Source organism: Alligator mississippiensis, chromosome 3 (assembly GCF_030867095.1).
Source record: "Alligator mississippiensis isolate rAllMis1 chromosome 3, rAllMis1, whole genome shotgun sequence".
Classification (NCBI taxonomy): Eukaryota; Metazoa; Chordata; order Crocodylia; family Alligatoridae; genus Alligator; species Alligator mississippiensis.
The window spans coordinates 180,454,879-180,471,709 of NC_081826.1; the positions used below are offsets into that span (position 1 = coordinate 180,454,879).

A 16,831-nucleotide genomic window follows, 5' to 3' on the forward strand; every position below is an offset into this window, starting at 1 on the left:
TAGAGATGGGGAACGGAAAGGAGTAATTTTACTGGGGTTTTATTTATTGGAAAAGGCCCACCAGAACATGAATTGAGTATTACACATTACATGGTTAAATAATACTAGGCACATCTACATGTGTGCTTTACTGCAGTTGACCAATTAGCTCTGTAGTAAAGCAGCTACATGTGCGTCAGGATTAGGCTGTAGTAAATTAATTAACTCTGTCATGGGATAATACTGCTAGGGACAGTACTATTTTGTGGCATAGTAATTACATGTGCTGAAATGCACGTGTAGATGGTGACAGGGGCTGGCTGGGGCACAATGGTGCTAAAGTGTGACAGGGGCTGCTTACTACTTAGCTCTGCACTTTAGTGCTCTTGTCCCTGAACCAGCCCGTCTGCCACGGACACCACCACCTGCAGCCTGGGGCTGACCCCCTGAGGCTGCTGCCAGCCTCAGGCTGCTCTACCCAGGCTCAGAGCTGTGGTCCCAGACACACGTGCAAATGTTCTGCCTGGGAGCAGCTGACACTGGCGCAGACTGCATCAGAGTTTATCACATTGCCTTAATGGCATGTATAGATGGACTCAATTTGTTATAAACTGATCCAGAATAAATAGGGAAGGATTTTACCCTTCTGTATTAACGTAGCATTAAATGATATTAACTAGGTCATTCACTTCCCAGGTCTGCTGCAAACTACGACCTTGGGAAAATCACTTATTCCCCCCTGAATAATTCAGTTTCCATTCTACAGCATATGGACAATGATAGGAATTTCCTCTTGTCCTTTATCTGGTCTGTATAAATTATCCTGGTCCAGAAGAGTTTGCTTTCTCATCCTGTGTATTTGTATAAAGCCCACTACAGTCAGGCTTCAATCTTGGTTGACGTTTCCAAGTACTATTAATAAAAATATTTTTAATTGGTGCTTCCTTATTGATTAGAAGTAGTTAGGTTCTTTCGCTTTATACTGCAACATAAGTATGGTCTTTGATCAAATTTATTAGTAAAGTAAAATAAGAACTATTCTATGTAAGAAGTTTGTAAAAGTTCTGGATTGAAAAATAAAATGCCATATGGACCCCAAATCCTATACTTTTCAGTCTGGGAAATATCCTCGTAATATCTTTGCCCCAGATTTTAATTTTGCTTAATTAGTACCATTTTCTTGACTTTGGCAAAAGGATACAAGTATGATTAAAAGGGCAGAAGCTGGTGAAATGGGGATTTTACCTTAAGAATAACTTTTATTTGACTTGTACTGTTAACAACTTCCTATTTCTTACCAGCTTCTGAATGTGTAGGTAAACTCCTTCCTCTCCCATTTTACATGGTCTTGGGAAGCATGCATAGCTTCCTGGAAATTCATCTTTCAATGCAGGATCAGATACAAATTTTAGATGAGAGAGAGATTAGAATACTGGGAAAATGAGGTGCATGTGGGCTCTTTGGGATATGTGTATACATGTGTTCTTCCTCACTATTTCTCTTTTGTACTCCAAAATACACAAGTAATTTCTATAATTTTCAAAAACAGCGTTTAAATGTTTCTGTGAGTATACCCTAATTTAGTTTTCAAATTGAATAATGAAATAATTTAATTTTAAATGGGTACATAAATTAATAAGGTTTCTTCAAACTCTTGCCTCTCAAAACATGTTTCTTAATAGAAGTTATTTATTATAACCTAGAGATGGCTGTTTCCGATAGCCTAGAGGTGGCTGTTTCCTATGAGAGCCTTTATTTAATATATTGGCAATATGTCACTGGACTCCACCAGTGGCATTTACATTTTTAATATTTTTCCCCAATGTTTTAGATCTGCTCTTTTATATTTAGCTAATAATAGAGAAATCTCTGGTATCCTATCAAATATAATAAGTATAGTTGGTGGGCTACATCTAATACATTGGCAATCGGGACTTCACCTATATATAAAGTTCTTTCTATTTCTTGACAGTTGGGGGAACCCTTTTGCAAAAGCTGGCAGATGCATTATCTCTATTAAAATAGAAGAGGTAAGACCACAAAAAGTCAAGAGAAAAAAAAGACATTGTAAACAGACTGTTTGGCATTAGGTGCATGAAAGGTGAAGATAAAACTCATTCAGTAATGGCTAATAGGCAGATAGTGCAGATAGATAGGAACACTGAAGCTAAACCAAATACATCACAAGCTAGTGTCTAGACTCTTATAAAAGAACTAATTAACAGGGCTGTAGGTAGTAACCAAGTGTTTCTGTAATTACTGTTGAGAAAAGTCCCTTGTTCTATGCTGCTGTCACTGAGTAGGAATTCATAATCTTTTAGGAAATCTTTTTGTTTTATTTATTCACAGCAAAGTTTTTTGCTCTTTGATGACATGACATGTATGGTCCTTTTCTGCTGTCAGCAATTAGGAGAAAGTCTCAACAGAGCAAGAAAGCTTTGCGACACAGAACATTTGCCTGAAATGTTCCCATGTGAGCCATGAGCTTGGGCACACTCTGAAAAGGGGGAAAAATAAGGCTTTTGTTAGAGTGACAGGCAGGCAACACAGGCAAAGTTTAACCTAAATTCTTTCGTTGATATTGGAAAGTCATAAGCCTTCAGATGACACTGGCACATTCAACACGCTGTGTGATCTGGGACTCTAGTGTTTGTATCGCTGTGTGAGTATGTGTACAGTGTAAACATTTTATGAACTGCAGTTTCTGATCCATCGGTCTGTCTGGGCAAGAATGTCCCTTGATACTAAAAAGAACAGCAATCAGGACAGAATTGGTCAATGCGGCATGTCTAATGGTGGGAAGATATTTGAAGGACTCACTATAGACACAATAGACTCTCTAAATAGCCTCTTTGCACCCTGAGTCTTATTGCAAACAGGTTCATTAAGGAGAGACATTCTGACACACAGCATCACAGTAATGAAAGTAGCTCTGTTTTTCTAATATTGTGTCTTGCCACTTCAGTTATGCTGCTGGTACAAGATTTCCCTTGTGTTGTTGTATATTTCTCCAGAAGAAGAATCAGTCTTCATAGAATATACAATTATTTTGTACAGGAATATATAACTCATACCTAAGATTCAGTCCTTCCTGTTTATGTGAACTAGTGTAAAAATAATTGGCAAACACATCTTTGAAACCCCAAAATGCTTACACTTTCAATTTGAAAGGCTTAAAGATGTGGAAGATACAGTTATAATAGGAAAATAATTATATGATGCTCTAATAAACTTTTTTGGATGCATGAAATACTGTCAAATATTGTCCATGATCGAATATAAAATGAAATATTAGTATGCTTTTCCCCATGTGATATCTTTGGGTTTTTTCCTTCTTTAGGTTTCAAAGTGTAAGTTCATAGTGGAGGAAAAACACAAAAGGTTAGTCTGCCCTGCTTTACATATAAGTACTGTGTGACTTTTTAAGCTGTTGGATTGTTTAATTTGCACCGTGAACATTATGACCGCAGGAAAAAAAGGTAATATTGGTTTAAAAGTGGATATGGAAAATTTAATGTGCTCAAGTGGGAACAATGGCATATTAAAAAAAAACCCACTTATGACACAGATCTAATAATTCACTTGCCCCTGTAGGACTGGGGTATCAGCTCTGATGCCGCTTGGTAGTTTATTTTTATATACACCCCTGGTCCCTGTTGTATATCCTGCATGTGGGTTCCACAGAAAAGAAAGAAAATAACCTTTAGGGAAATCAGCTTAGAAACCTTTCATTAAATACACTGTGCTTCATATCATGTCGTTCACAAGATCTCCAAGAAAGATAGAAAGTGTTATCAGAGTGCATGTGTAAAATACTGTATTTGAATACTATAATTTGCTTTAAGATTAAAGACTATGAGTATAAGCATATTAGGTATTTCATTATTCACTTATGCCTAATGGATAATGCAGCAGGGGTCTTTCTCTTTTCTGTTTTTTCTGCTTCCTCCTTGCAGAGAAATGCAGTGCTTTAACTTTTTTTTACGCTAAAAACATTCTTGCCTTACTAATCATTTCTTTCTTTTATTGATGGGGAGGGGTTCCTTAAATGAGTCTGATTATTACTTCTTTTGTAAAATGGATAGATTTTTTTTGGCCTTTTACAAGTAGAAACATTGACTAAAAGGCACCTATGTTGTGCTGAGGAATAATAAAACTTAAAATTATTATTTTGGCAGAGACAGAAACATGGTACATTTGTAATTGAGAAGAAAGATGCTGTTATTAAGCTGGACATCAGTAATTACTTTTATGAAACTGAATCTCTGGTTTACCATCAGGGTTCATGTATTATCAGTAGTTGGCCTTTAAAAACCTTATAATTATATGCCTTATAATTTTTGTTGACTATTCATGCAGCATGTGCCAGGCATGCCAAGTGCAACACCACTGTGCCTATACATGTAGCTGCTTTTTCACTAATGCAGTACAGACAATAGAATTAAAACCAGTTGACTGCAAGCAATATAGAAGATATTTTCTGAACACCATTAAGGGTTAAATTACAGGATGTATTTTCCTAGCTACATGAGGCTGACAAATTTACGAACTCAGTGGCATTCACAGGCCTGATTCTTATTTGCTTTAAAGCTGCTTTGCACTGTGGTGGCCTAAAAGTATAAATCAGTCTCAGTGTGCCTCTCTTTTTTGTAAAACTGAATGTAAGTACTCACCACCTTCTCCTCATTCCCTATTTACCACGTTCCTCCCCACCCTCTCACCCACCAGCCAAGTCTGATGTTCATCAGTATTCTTTATGTTTAGTGGAGGTGTAGCAGATGTGTTTTGTGTGGTGGCAAGTTCAATCCCTGTGTACTTTAGAGGAAAAAGGTGAAGGTTCTCTTCTACCTTTATATGAGCAGAGGATGGACCACATGACAGATATTAGTAACCTTGTTCTATGTGCTATTGGCAAGTGCTAAGATAGTAATAACTAGGGCAATATATGAACCTTTGTGGAATAGAACAAAAAGTTATTGTTAGGGGCCATTAGTATATTCCCTTTAGGAGCTGGCATGCTTTTAGGTGTTGTTGCGTTTGAGTGGCATGTAGGTCACAAGGCCAAATTCTATCTACTGAAGGGAAAGAGACGGACAGAATTCCTACAAGCAGGTGAATATGGCATTAAGAGAAGTTAATATACATGCATATCATGGCTGTGAAGAAACCCAGGGAAAATTTTTCAGCAAGTGTTTTCCTAAAAGTAGGACTTAACTTCATGTGGATATGTAGAGACCATGGTTAGTTTCAGAAAGTTTATATATATGATCAAGAAAAGGGGAGCCATCTATACTCATTGGAAGGAGCATTTTGAAGACCTTTTTAATCAGACTCTGCTGTTGAAAAGAATGTTCTTAACTCCATCCTGCAACACCCTGTCAGAAACGATCTCAGAATCCCTCCAACCCTTGATGAGGTGAAGAAAGCCTTCAAGCAGATGAAGATTGGCAAGGCACCTGGAGCTGATGGCCTGCTGAAATCTTCAAGCGAGGGGAGAGGAGCTCACATCACAGCTTCATGCCCTCATCTTAAGGATCTGGAATGATGAGAAAATTCCAGGTGACATAATGGACGCTATGATTGTGACAGTCTTCAATAAAGGAGACAAATCTGACTGTGAAAGTTACAGAGGGGTCGCCTTGCTGTCCACAACAAGAAAAATCATTGAGAACCCTCCTGAACCATCTCCTTTGACTTGCTGAAGAGCTCCTAATGGAATTTGTGTGGGTTAAGGGCATCAAGAGGTATGACTGACATGATCTTCATTGCTCTCCAGCAGTAGGAAAAAACCTGGGAACAATATAAACCCCTCTGTGTGGCCTTCTTTGACCTTATGAAAGCCTTTGACTCGGTCAACTGAGAAACACTATGGAGGATCCTCCTGAAATATGGATGTCCATCAAAATTCATCACCTGGTTCACTGCCATCACAGATCTCTTTGAGGCTAAGGCAGGAATTTAAGCAAGGCCTTGTCATCGCTCCAATGCTGTTCTTGATATTCCTTGTCATATTTTCCTTGATATTCCTTGCTACATCTGACCACCGACAAGCTTCCAGTTGGAGTGGAGCTAAACTACTGAATGGATGGTAAGGTGTTTAATCTCAGCCGACTCCGAGCCAAAATCAAGACCACATCGACCTCAACGGACTTTGTTAAGGCCTTGCCTGTTTTAGTGCAACAAGTCCTCTGTGGCTTAAAGTACTCAAGTGAGACTGAGGACAGTGAAGTGGGCCCAAGAACTGGGAGTTTATACCAGCACCATCTGATGTGGTAAGGGTGGGATGTTAAGGAGTGGTGGAGCCCCATAGGAAGACTTGCAGGAAGATCTTGGAATTATCATCAGTCCCATAACTCCAGCTCCCATTAGATTTGTATTACTATCTAATAAGATGTGGTAGGCGAGACCACATCATCAGAGGTAGAAGACCGCAGTGTTCTTGAAGCTAACTCAGTGGCACAGGTCTGCCACATCCCGGGAAGGCAGGGCCCACAACCCTATACAGTGACACATTTACAGACAGACAAGAGACCTATCGTCTCTGGCCTTAGACATCAAGATGCTGACGTCAGTTCAGGCCCTGGATGTGGTAAAGGTGGAGTATAGGGGATGTTGGAGCCCCATGAAGCCAGGGTGTGGGATCCAGAGAGTCACCTGCGAGGGAACTGTCTCCCAGGAAGATAAGACCAAGCCTTGGCAGGCTAGAAGGAACAGCTACCAGAATATGTGGATGACACACGCAAGGACCCACCCTGTCATCACCAGTGAATAGGGAGTTGGCCAAGAGGGGACCCAAGCCCTGCAACATGTGCCAGCAACACTTACAATGACAACAGGACACAGAAAAATGGGACTCGCAGAAACAGCATGTTGCAGAACGAACGAAGAACTCAGAACCATCTACCCCATATAGAAACATATGCCTGAGCTGCAACAGAGTCTGTTGATCCTGGATAGGCCTCATAAGCCATCTTGGGTCCAGAGATAAGGCAGTCATGGAAGACAATCATTCTCAACTGTGAAGGATTGCCAATGATGATATATGAACAGTTGGACCCTACCCTTTTGTGAACCTCCACAATAATCTGCTGAGGTCTTGTGTCCTCTATGGGCGCATCCACACAAGCTCGGACATCCAGGGGTCTAAAAAAAGGAAAGTATAAAAAAGCGGAGCAGAGCATGGTCCCTGACTGTACCCTAAGGCAACCGGAGGCTGGGTCCTCCATAGAGATGCTCTGGCTGCCAGAGCGTCTCTATGGTTTCTCCTCACCCTGGTGCTGAAACATGTGACTGGCCAGGCCACGTGTTTCAGCAGCAGGGCTCCGGTGCCGGTGAGTAAGGGGTTGGAGGAGCTGGAGGAGGGGGGAAGGGACTATGGGGGGGACCCCCAATGGCCCCACCCACTCCCCCGGCCCCTGCTGGGACTGGCCTCTCCCCCTGCCAGTTCCCCTGAGCTCTGCCGGGGATGGCCCCTCCACCCACCAGCCCCTGCAAGGCCCCTTCCCCCTGCCGGGGGTAGCCCCTCCCCCCCACCAGCCCCCTCGAGTCCCTCAAGCTCTGATGGGAATGGCCCCTCCCCCCACCAGTCCCCCCAAGGCCCCTGACCCCTACTGCTGCCAGCCCCTCCCCCCACCCCATACTTGAAAAAAAAAAACAACCCCCCCCGGGCACTTACCCGCAGTTGAAGCTGCTGTCCGGCTGCCTGGGGCCCTGCCCACACAGTGCCGGGCAGGCTGACAGCCCCAGCTGCCCCAGCCTGAGCCCTCCTGCCCCTGCACTGTCCTGTGTTCCCCAGGGGGCTCTGCCAGGAGGCCCTGGAGCCCCCCCACTATCCCTGCTTCTAAGGTAAGCAGAGGCTTTTTTTCCCATTCTTTTCCTGTTCTTTTTCTGTTTGTTTTTTTTTAAGTGATGGTGCCTGGGGTTGTTGGAGTAGACTTGGGGGCCTGGGGGTGCAAGTTGGGGGCTGAAGCTGGGTGGGGAAGCCATTGCAGGGTCTGGGGGAGTGGGGGGGCTGGGTGGGGCAGCCAGTGGGGGGGCTGAGGTGGGGCATGTGGGCCTTGCAGGGGGGGCAGTAGCCCCTGTGGGGGCCATTTGGCTCCCATTGGGGGGCCATACCCCTTGTGTGGGGGACAAACCCCCTGTTGGGGGGTGTAGCCCTTGTGTGGGGGCTGAACCCTCTGTTGGGGGGCTGAACCCCTTGTGTGGGGTCTGAACCCCATGTTGGGGAGCTGTAGCCCTTGTGTGGGGGCCATCGCCCTGTGGGAGGGCAGCAAAATATGTATTCATGAAACCTGTATTTAGAGTTCACTTTATTATTATGATAAGAAACTTGCTTTAACACTGTAGATGTACCAATAAAACATTGTCCAACTGATTGCTGTCTCTGTCTCACTCTCTCTCTTTATAGTGCTCTTTTGTTTTACTTGTGGAGGAACATGGATTTGGGGGTAGTTTAGAGAGTGATTTGGGGATTTTTTTTTTTATAAGGGATTTTTCAGTTTTCCAATAGGGAACACCAGAATTCCTGCTAGGGAGGCCAGTGGCAGGACCCTGCCTGCTCAGAGCTGGCACCTTGGACCTAGCTGGCTATGGCTGACCTCCTGGCCAAATGGGGCCAGGAGGACATGCTTTGACAGTTCAAAGCAGGCCACCACACCTGGAACATCTTCCGTGTGATAGCTGCCCAGATGGCCAGGCAGGGGGCACAAATGGCAGTAGTGCCGTGCAAAGGCCAACCCTGCAACTGCAGTCCACTGGCGGCTGGCCCAGAGGGGCAGATGCCTCTACCAGCTCTGCAGTCCCAATCTGGGTCTGGCAGGTGCACAGCAGGTCCCAGCCAGGCAGCAGCCCCCACTGCCAGACTGCTGCAGTGGGTAAAGGGTGCAGGGAACTCTCAGGGCTGCTTCAGCAGTTCAGCTGGCACAAGGGGTAGTGTCCAAAGGTACCAATTGGCTGGGCCTCAGAAGCTCCTGAGAGCTAGTAGTCCTGAGCTACTTGCCAGGGCAGCTTTTTATACTGCTGGGGCCAGGACAGGGCAGCATTTTATACTGCAGGGGACAGCACAGGTGCTGACCCTGGGCTCTAGCTCCCCCTGGCTGGAGATCTGGGAGGAGCCAGGCAGGGTTATTTTGCCCCTAGTGGCACAATTTGCTCCACAACAAAGTGCATGTCTGAGTATGTGCACTGAGGCAAAAAGCCCCGGCTCAAATTTGCACTGCTTTTATTTGAGCTGCTGCAAGTGCACGTGCTTGCATGTGTGGATGCGCCCTATCTGGTCAAAATCCTCACTATTGTGATGGACACTCACAATCAACATTCTTTTCTTCCAGGTTCCTAGAAAATTTATGTATACGCTGCCATTTCTAGAAAATGGTCAGGTCTATAGAAATACTCTGAAATGCTTGTTGATATAAAGGAGCTTAAAAGCATCTTACCAGAAATGAAAAGAAATTGTCTTGTCATAGGGGTTAAATAAAAAGAAAAGAAAAAGAAAACCTGGTCAGATAATGCATTCTGTAAATTCTAGTGCTATGGTATTTTGCTTTTTTTACCTTTTTGTTTGTTTGTTTAGCACATCTCCTGATAATATACTGCTACAGGAAAATATTAAAGGAAAAACAAAAAGCAAACAGATATAGTGTACATGACTCCAACAGGTTAAATCAGGACTATCCAACTGGTAGCCATTTGGCTGCAAGCAGCCCATGAGGGGTTACATTGCAGCTATGATGTAAACACAGAAATTCATTTCATTATCTACCTTATAGTTAGAAGGGACTAGACATTGATTACTGTATTTATTTTAATGTAAGATGACCCCCCTAATATAAGATTCTGTATTTGGAAAATGTATAAATTTGTTGTAGTTTTCCAGGAACAGAAACGAATTATTGGAAGTTTGCCTTCAATTTGTCCCCCTCCCTCTGCTACAGTAGGTAAAATAAATCGGAGGGGGGGAAGGGGTTAGGTGGCCACATTGCCCTTTACTTCCCAGCTTCCTCCTCCTGCAGCCCCTTCTTTCCCCGCATTCCTGTCAGACTCTGCTCTCCCTGTGCACATGAAAGTGAGGAGCAAATTTGAAACACTGACTTGGAAATAAATATGCCTGTAGTAATCTGCATATGGACAAATTGCCATGGGTACCCATCAACTTATTTTGCCGAGAATTGATACATTTTACTGTTTATGAAACAGCTGCAAGTTTTAGCATGGGTACTCCATAAATACACTTTTAAGCAGCACTTTTATACCTTATGTATATTGCAAACTATTCACAATATTAGTCCAAAACCAAAAGGCTCATGATTTTACCATATAGGTAATTGGACTGGTAAATGATGCTGCCCAATGCACCCCCAACAGAGTCAACAGCATTTCAAGCCATGAGGACCCCACAACTCAGCACTGGTCAGTATGTGTATGTACTCCAGATACCCCCACAAAGGAGCCATGTGCTAATTAGCCCACACTCATGACTGAAACTAGGTGTTCTTGTCATGAGTCCTGGGATCCTCCAAAATTTTACATGCAAATGAGGTGCTGGGCAGCCTGGAAGGTGGGGGTCACACTAAGTATATGTGACAAGCTGAGAGAGAGGGCAATGGAAGGCTTCTGGGTGAACTGTTTGAGGCCCTGTTAGGTGATGTTTGCCACGCATTTAAGGCTGGTGAAGAAACAGGACTCATTGGAAACGGGAAAGACAGTTACAGCTAAGCTGTGGGAATGAAGAACAAGCCAAAATATATTCAGTGTAGTGGCACTGAGGGGGACTGAGCATAATTGGCACTACCACGTATCTTTTTCAGATGGGCTGCACTAGCCTGTCCTTGTGGTAGGTTCCCATCAGTATGTTTGCCCACTGTGGGCCATATGTTTTATAGTCATGCTCAGTGTTGTCTGAATTTAATTAGTTTCCATTACTGATTACATAACTGCTTTTTGGCAGTTTAGTAATTGGCAAAGTATTTAAGGAGGTTTCCTTGTATGTAAAAATAATATGAGGAGCTTTTTCTCCATGCTGACTGGGTGGAAAAACCTTGTCTAATATTTGAGTAAAGACAGTATTTTGTATGGATTTGGTTTGCTTATTTTTCATTGTTAATTACTGCTATTGTGATAAGGTTAGCTCAATGAAATATCTTTAATATGTTCAAGACATAACAATCTCTTCTGGAGTAAGTTCCAGATTCTTGGGCCAAAGTCAAGAAAGTTCTTTGTCCTTACCACATAGATTTTCCTCTTGAGATTCACATTTCCTTGTTCCAGTGGCACATAGCTGTTGAAAGAGATGATCTTTTAGGGAGTTTGGTCCAGTCTGAATAAGGCCTTTGAACATGAGGATCTAAACTTGGCATTTGACCCAGTATTCCATGAGGAACCAATGAAGGGAGCAGAGTACTAGATACACTGTTGTGAAGCCATGGTAGTTAGCTTTAGTATTTTTATACCTTGGCACAGAGAATTGCATTAAGCAGGCCTGAAAGTCAAATGTTGTAATCTTCACAATTGAAAATTGAAAAAGGTGTTTCTAGCACATTGGCTGTCATGGTATCGACAGACTACAAGAAGTCTAGATAAAACCCAGGCTGTCTACTATGTTTTGTGATCTGAGGGTAAATGTCTTCAGGAAAAAGAATCTTTTAGAAGTGACAAATACTTTCCCCTCTCTTGCATAAACATCCTTGCAGTTTTTCTAAGATTTAATGTTTTTCAGCCCTTTCTTTATCCATTTGTTGTTTTCAGCCAAGTCATTGAAAGTGGGAAGATGGTGCAAGTTGCATTTGAAAAGAAGATGATGGCAGTACATTCTGTATTCTCTGGCATTTTATTCCACACAGTTTCAGTGTTGTGCTGTATCATTTTATAGATGCTGAACAAGTTGAAGGTAGTTTAATAATATGAGTATGGTTGTGTGATCACCACTCTTGTCTCCCTTCATATCCTTCTGTCAAACTCACTTGTTAAAAGGCACTGTCAGCTGAAAATGGCTAGACAATTGATAAGATGTAATTAGTGCTTATTGTCATGTTATCATGCCCCACACTTCCCCTTTTGCTTCTCTTCCCATTTTTTTTTTTTTTTTGTTCTCTGCTAACCAGGTTTGTAAATCTTTGGGTAACAGGGCTGTCATCTTAAGTGTTTGTGCAATGGCTAGCACAGTAATGGCCAAGCCTTGATTTGGGCAGCCTGGAGCTCTACCATAAAGTAATAAGAAAAGATAAATCAGTTACTGCCAGTAGCATGTGCTGCCTTGTAGCTTAACCTGAGAGGTGTTCAGGGTGTCAGTGCTGCACAGTAAAGTTGTAGGCAACCTATAATAAATTGTACAAAGATTCCTTGTATTAACATCTGTTGATATCTATCTGTCCCAGTTCTGTCCCCCCAGCACTTGAATTTTCTTATTTTATGTTATTCTGTTACATTTTCATAGTTTCTTGACAGCTTGTAAGGGGTGGTGGTAAAGGGAGAGCATCAGTGACTCTGGTTAATGAGTGTTTATAGACAGCATGTACAGACATTCAGTCTCCCAAGAGAAACTCTCCCAGGAGTGATTTAACCCTGGTTGTTCCCAGGTTATTTTTTCTCTTGGAGCGGCCAATTTTACTTTGGGAGAAAAAGCCTGAACATCTGTACTCTCAAGGTTTCTACTAGGAGAGCAGTAACTCTCCCAGGAGAAACTGAATGTCTGTACAAGGCCAGAAATTTACTACATCCTCTGTTTCATGATGCTTTTGTTGGACAGAATTACCTTCAAGAATGTTTTGTAATTTGAGTCTGTGAGCATCCAGGTGAAGACAATTGCGATGGTTATTTTTTGCCTGGAGATTGTTGCATTAGTCTGATTTAGGTCCAGGCCAGTAAACTATCCTTATGTTATCTACATCCATGTCTACTTCAAAAAATTAGATCCAGTGTATGATTGGAGGTGTCTGTCTATCCATCTGTCTATGTAAGTGAGAGGGAGTGTGCACATCTCTTATACCATTGTGTGTGTCTTTTAGGGAATACACCTGAAGGCAGCATTTAAAATCTAGGCAGTTGCAAAGGGTCTCATGTAACCACTGGCCCAGTCCTTTTTTGTGTTCCATATTGCATGCTTCCCATTATCCCTTTCTTATGCTTCATTTGTCAGGAGTGCCAGGGATTCTAACTCTACTCCGTATCTGTTCTCTTACTTGAGTCATACTTTGGAAATGTCCTTATGAAACCACTCCTGTTTGTCAGCAGTGTAAGAACGCAGTGGATGCCTGGGGTGCTTGCGCATATAGGGGCAGTGGCGACTCCTAGTTGCTGCTGCTGCTGCTGCTGCAATCACAGTCATGCAGCTATGGCAAAAGCCATGTTTTTGCTCCCCTGTCTCCATCAGCACTTTGGAAGTTTGCCCCTGTCGCCTCACCCTAGTTATGCCACTCCTGTTAGAAACTGAGGATAATAAGCTACACCTTCAGTAAATGAAATGTGCTTAAGCTCTTCAGCAGGTGCAGGAGCCCACCATGCTCCAAGCTGCAGAACTAGGAAGTTATGCTAAGTTGAAAGAAATTAACCTCAATTAAAGGGAATATTGATTGATAGTTACAGAGATAAATATGATATATCACTCAGGAAAAAACTACATTAAAAGAACATTAAAGTTGTGACAGAAAACACTGAAAGTGAGGAAATTCATGGTGAAGGGTGAAATGTAAAATTGTTTACCTTTTAAAAAAAAATTCTAGAGTAACAGAACACAGTAAGGAATTAGTTAAGAATATACCCCATTGTGCCTAGATATTAGGATTCTAATCTTCAGGGTGTGTTCTCATCTTGATTTGCAGATTTTCTGTAGCTCAGATCTCATTAAGCATGTTGAACTAAAAAAGTATGATGCTTTTCACCTGTGAACTTCTTTTTTTTTCTCCCAATTTCAGTAGGGGTTTTTTTTTTACTTAGTCTCAAATTCTTTTGCAAGAAACTTTGAAGTTTTATATGCAAATAATAGTCATCTTTATTTTTAATACAATGATGTTATGTGCTAAATATGGACATGATTAGTCATGTACACCAAGGAGTGTGTGGGACGAACCTTTCACCTGTGATACTCCCAGGCATTAAAGAAAAAAAATGGGTAGTATCTCTCAGCAGTAGTAGGTCACTTAGCTTTTCTGTAGGTCAGGTAATAATTAGGGCTGTGTGAAATTTCGCCAGCTGTTTCGTTTTGATGCTGTTTCAACTAGTTTCAAGCTTGAAACAGTGAAATCAAAATGAAAGGCTTCAAAACAGCCTCAAAATGAAATGAGGGCAGTTGAAACATTTCGAAAGTTTCAAAACATTTCGAGTTTCGATGCTGGGCTTGCTTACAGCTAAAGAGAAACTAAGGAGAGGGAGGGGGAAGAGGGGGGAAGGACTGCTCTTATATTGACTGTGTAGCTGACCAGTGACTGTGGACCTTCCCTGAGGTCCCTTCCAATCCCAGTGCTCTGGGGGAGGGACAGAAAAACAGCATAAAAAGCATTGTTTGAACTGAGCTTTCTCTTTGCCTTCACACTTACAGGTGATACAAGTTTTGCTCTGAACAGTTTGAGGTGCAGTTTCCCAGAAACCCCTGCACCTGTCTTCTTGAAACTTGGCAAGCTTCATGGCCTCAGCAGGGGCTACCATGCCTGCAGGTTTCACCCCGCTGCACCTTAACACACACACAAAGTCACATATCACGAATTTTGCTTGTCAGCAGCCTGGGGTGCAGTTTCCCAGAAATCCCTGTACCTATCTCCTTGAAACCTGGCAGACTTCATGGCCTCAGCAGGGGCTAGCATCCCTGCAGTTTTCACCCCACTGTGCCTTAACACACACACGTGACACGAGTTTTGCTTTCAAGATTTGAGGTGCAGTTTCCCAGAAACCCTTGCACCTATCTCCTTGAAATGTGGCAGGCTTCATGGCCTCAGAAGGGGCTATCATCCCTACAAATGTAATCTGAATCAGGTAAGAAGTGACAAAGGTATAGGCAGTTTCATGCTTACCCATTATAGCCTATGGTCAAAACAGCGAAACAGTTTTGACGAAACGAAACAGAACAGTGGTTTCAAAACAAAACGAAACTCGAAACAAAACACTGTCCAATTGAAATGGTGAAACAGAAGTTGAAATGAAATGGTGCTGTTTCGCACAGCCCTAGTAATAATGTACAATATCATTCACTTATGTGCAATTTCAGTGCATGTCAAAAGGTCAAGATTCTGCTCTGTTACATCGGTAGAATTACAGTATTCAACAGAATTGTTTATTTCATGCAAAACTGACAGGTAATCAAAGCAGGATAGTGTCTATATGGAGATACAGTTGGGTACACCTAACTGTATCTCCATATAGACACTATCCTGCTTTACAAGTTACATCCTGTAACTTTAGTCGGTGTATTTCCATCAGGTAAAAAGCAGCAGCCATAGGCAGGTAAGTGCTGGTCCTTTGGCCTCCTCACTGAAAGCAGCTGCAGTAGGGAGCCAGGGAGTCATCCCTTCCATTGAGAAGCTGCACTGTTTTTATTCTTCCATCTCTACCCAGAGCAGAGAAGGGGAAGTGATAATTCCATTGAAAGGCCACATTTAACAACCATCTCTTAGATGATGATATACAGTAAAAGCTGTTATCTGGCATCCCCCAGAAACGGGGGATGCCAGATAACAAAATATGCCAGTTAATTGAGCAGCTGTGCCCGCTGCTTCTCTCACGCATCTGGGGTGTCCCTTTGCCCCTCCCACAGCATCGCTGCATCTCCCACAGGGCCCTGCCGACCCTACGGGATAGAGAGGCGAGTTCCGCACAGCCCTGCACAGCCTGGTATGCCCCTGGGCCGTGGGGGCTCAGCAGTGCAGGCTGCTTTGTCCTGAACCATGGGGGCTCAGAGAAACCAGAAGTGCCATGGTGGGCACTTCCGGTTTCACTTTATCTTACAAGCTGGCATGCCGGTTAGTGGAGCATTCTGGCTTGTAAGATGCTAGATAACAGAACTTTCACTGTATGTGTTCCTAGAGAATTAGCACAGTTGAACCCCATTGAAAGGAATGACACTTCTCTATAAGCTCAATGAAGCTTCATTATAAAGAGTGACAGTCCTCTGAAATGTAAGTAGTATGAGACCTTCACTTCAATTTAACTATAAGCGAAGTTTCATTCTAACAGTTTACCTTAAGATGTCTCTTTATAGTTTCATATGGTGTGGGGAGGATGGGGAGAAAGAACCTGTAAAGGCAGAAGAGTGCTTATCCTCACAAAGCCCCAGTGGTGATAAGAAGCTTTTGGTAGGGGTACACTGCACAGTTATATTGTCTATTGTATATTGGAAATTTTTAACTAAAAAATAACACCCCTGTCTCCCCAACTCAAATAAAATTTAACTAGGGATAAATGAGTCTCAAATGGGCTAGTGCTGTTTCTGAAAGTTCATCCAAATTCACAATTGTATTTTTGTCTGAACAATCCGAATAGGGTGACTGTTTATTTTTATTGGATAAGCTTTTGGACATCAAGTGCCTTTCCTTAAGATCTGAGGAAGCTCTCTCATCTATACAGTTGGTCCAAGAAAAGATATGACAAAAAATCTTGTCTCTTGTATATTTCCTGAACCATAATGTCTGTAACAGCATAGAAAATTTGGAGTGGAAAGGACCTAAAGAGTAGGCCTGTGCAAATAGTGAAGTATTTGATTTGGATTTGGATATGGATTTGGCTGATTCGGAGGACAGTGATTCGATTCAGATCACTGTCCCAAATTGATTCAGCCGAACTGGCTTCGGAAGGTTTGGCACTGATTCGGTGATTCAGCCATAGACTATAATGGGGAATCACTGAAATACCTATAACCTTGTCATTTTTT

General features: G+C 42.6%; 1 protein-coding gene across 6 annotated transcripts in view; it reads left to right on the plus strand.

Moving 5' to 3' along the window:
- Nucleotides 1-16,831, plus strand: part of BNC2 (basonuclin zinc finger protein 2) — a 478,778-nt gene that overhangs the window by 94,885 nt on the left and 367,062 nt on the right. For 3 of the 6 annotated variants that reach the window (XM_019483667.2, XM_059724697.1, XM_019483669.2), the window contains exon 2: nt 3,320-3,360. The exons of 2 other annotated variants lie outside the window; for them this stretch is intronic. The gene's annotated coding sequence lies outside the window, so the exon portion shown is untranslated. Of the gene's footprint in view, nt 1-1,992; nt 2,010-3,319; nt 3,361-16,831 lie in introns of those variants that run through there. One more of the 6 variants, XM_019483670.2, reaches the window with a different exon arrangement.